At 44.4% G+C, this 3,391-nt stretch overlaps 1 pseudogene; it reads right to left on the bottom strand.

Annotated features, from left to right (window-relative positions):
* Nucleotides 1–436: 436 nt before the first annotated feature.
* LOC130867543 (ATP-dependent RNA helicase DDX18-like) lies at nt 437–3,060 on the bottom strand (annotated as a pseudogene).
* Nucleotides 3,061–3,391: the final 331 nt, after the last annotated feature.

Here is a 3,391-nt window from a genome sequence, read left to right as displayed (position 1 = left end):
GTTTATAAGGATGCACTAAGCCTGGTTATGTTTTTTTTTTCCTTGCCCACACCACATTCCTAGACCCAGGGCTTTAGGACAAGTTTCCTTCAACTGATGACAAGAAACGTACAATATGCATAAAGAAAGGGAAAAGCAAATGAACCCAACAATCTTCAGAACTTTTTTCAGACAGTTTGCAGAACTTTCACTGTGGGGCCATAGTTTCAATAAAAGTATACCATTGCGGCCGGGCGGTGGTGGCGCACGCCTTTAATCCCAGCACTTGGGAGGCAGAAGCAGGTGGATCTCTGTGAGTTCGAGGCCAGACTGGTCTACAGAGTTTAGTTCCAGAACAGGCTCCAAAGCTACAGAGAACTCCTGTTTCGAAAAAACAAAAAAAAAACAAAAAAACATGATTTGTGTTATGGGAGTATTTAAAAATAAAACATTATCATCATAGTAAAGATAAAAAGATTCTAAAGGTGATTTTAAAAAGTTCCCTTTTGAAAGAGAAAGGGGAAATTAGGGTAAAGTCGGTCCAGATGGGAAGCCATTCCCTTCCATGAAAGAACTGCCCGCAGTCCGCTGTCCTCTTGCTGATGTGTTTAAAGACCTTGGACTTCTCCACGTTCTTTGTTTTCTGGTAGCCAAATCCACTGCCACCTCCTCTCTTGTTAAGCTTGCCATTATGGCTGCTCATGTTCAGATCAATGAAAGGAGGACCTTAAAACCAAAAGACAGAGCCACCTGAGGCCAAATGTTCACACTGAAGATCTGCTTGAGAGAATGGGAGTCGTAGGCTCATATGTAGGATGTGTATGCTTCCTGGGCAGGCTTATGGAGAAAGTAGTTCTTTTCAATTAGCTTTTCCAGCTGAGACAGAACATCAGAAACTTTAGACCAGGAAAAATCAAATTGATTCAATGGAACCTTAGATTACATCAAGTAATGAAGGCAACCTAACTCCTCAGGGCACAGGATGAGCAGAGCCCTCTTCCACCCAGCCCCTAGCTGTTCTATCCACATGACGAATGTATTCCTTGGGGTCACTGCGAGGGTCATAATGAGCAATCCAGTACACTTCAGGGCAGCCCTCTGGCTGTCACATCTGTGTGTAGCAGTATCCCTGGATCTGTGTTACAGAACTGGAAGAACGTGGTTGCTTGCTTGTTTTGCTGTTGCCTTCCGTGGATGGCCAAGACAGGCAAGTCAATGTAGTTCAGTAGCCCATAGTGGGACTTCACAGACATACACGAGGAAAAGAACACCACCGCTTTCCTCTTCCGGTTCTTCGATTTTATTTATTATGTACACAGTGTTCAGCCTCCATGTTTTGCCTACAGGCCAGAAGAGGGCACCAGATCTCATTACAGATGGTTGTGAGCCACCACGTGGTTGCTGGGAATTGAACTCAGGACCTCCGGAAGAGCAGTCAGTGCTCTTAACCTCTGAGCCATCTCTCCAGCCCCCTTCAGGTTCTTCTTAAGGAATGTGAAGAGCAGAAGGAACCTCTTCTCAGAGGGACACACAACATATCCCTGCTCAAGTCCATCCACCATGACAACATCTTTATCGTCATCAACACCCACATAAAATGACTTTTTCAGAGAAATAAATTCTTGCGAAGTCTTCAACTTTTCAAGTTTGTGTGGCAGAAAAGAGCATGGCTTGATGTACTGGCAAAAGTTTGATAATTTGCTTTAATGCTTCTTCAAATCCAACATCCAAGATACAATCAGTCTAATCAATAACTAGACACTGGAGGTTCTTGTACATAAACCCTGGAGTATTCTGAATGTGGTCTAGAAGCAGGCCTGGGGTGGCCATGATTATATTGATGCCATGGTGATGTTGATGCCATGGTGATATTGATGCCATGGTGATGTTGATGCCATGGTGATGATGATGTCATTGATGAGCTCCTGGGCTTCAGCAGACCTGTTACTACACCCACGATCAGCCCATATGTGAGAACATGGTGTGTCATCAGTTTCTTAAGAACCCCAAAGGTCTTCATGGCCAGTTCTCTGGTAGGAGAGAGAAGCAGGACTCCTGTTCCTTCCCTGCGCATGAACTTCAACTTGACAATGAGCTCAGTCATAGGAATAAGGAAAGAGAGGGTTTTGCCACTGCCTGTTTTTATGGCTACCAGAAGATCCCTGCCTTCCAGAAGTGACCTGATACTTTCTTAGATTTCAGTCAAGCACTTGAAGCCCATGTCTTCTGCAGTCTTCAGAGTGTTTTCAGTGATAAGGTCAGACAAGGAAGCAAATGAGGGGTCCTCAAAAGTCCCTGTCAGTCCTAGGGGCCTGGCTGCCCCACCTCACCCCACCCCTGTCACTTGGCTTCTCCACACCATCTTCTGCTTCCTCATGAGCCGTCATTTTCCTCTTTATCTTCTTTTTCTTTTTTGGTTCTGAATCAGGAGATGGCATTGCTGCTGTTTCTCCACTGGTTAAAGTGGTAGGTTTGGGGGGTAATTTTTAACCTTTTGAGTTTTCCACTGTCTCTTCAGGAACACCTCTGATGAGGGATGTCCTTTGTATATGTGTTGCTTTTGTTGGTTAAAGAATAAAGCTGTTTTGGCCAATGGCTTAGCAGAGTAAAGGTCAGGCAGGAAATCTGAACAGGGATATATAGAGAGAGTAAGCAGAAATCAGGAAGATGCCACATAGCTGCCGAAGGAAAAGGACACCAGAATCCTGGCAATACACAGATTAATAAAAATGGGTTAATTCAAGATATAAGAGCTAGCTAAGAATACGCTTGAGCCATTGGCCAAACAATGTTGCAATTAATATAGTTTCTGTATGATTATTCAGGTCTGGGTGACTGGGAAATGAGTGAGTAATCTCCATTTACACACCTCCACTTTGTGCTTCTGCTGAACCCACGCTCACAGAATGCTTTATGACTTTCTGTAACTTTTCCAACTTTCCCTTCTTTGAACACATCTCTATTTTGAGGTTGCAATAGGCTTGTATCTGATGCGTCTTGCAGTTTCAGGTTCCGCTGCCGCAGCTTGACATTCCACTTCTTGATCTCCTTGCGCAGGAGTTTCATCTGTAAGTGTGACATATTGCCGGGCCACACTAGCAAGCAGCACTGAGCAGTGGCTGCACATGCGCAGTTGGAACTCGGAAGCAGACCCGTGGGGGCAGAAATGCTTCTGCAACCTGTAACATTTTCAACACAGAGGAAGCAGATCTTTGTGAATTTGTGGTATCATCTTCATATGAGTCCCCTATGTTAGCAGAGCTAACCAAAAGTTATCTGCTACACGTGAAGCTCAAGAGATGGGATTTAAAAAAAAATCTGGGATGATAAGCCAAAGAGAAGCAGTTTGCTCTTTGGGGACTTCATGAGTATGACATTTACATCATTTCCACCCGCTTTCCTCCCTCCAACT

The sequence above is a fragment of the Chionomys nivalis genome, chromosome X, assembly GCF_950005125.1.
Source record: "Chionomys nivalis chromosome X, mChiNiv1.1, whole genome shotgun sequence".
In the NCBI taxonomy this organism is placed as follows: domain Eukaryota; kingdom Metazoa; phylum Chordata; class Mammalia; order Rodentia; family Cricetidae; genus Chionomys; species Chionomys nivalis.
Note: the sequence above shows the minus strand (reverse complement) of the source record. Positions and strands in the feature narration are given on the sequence as shown.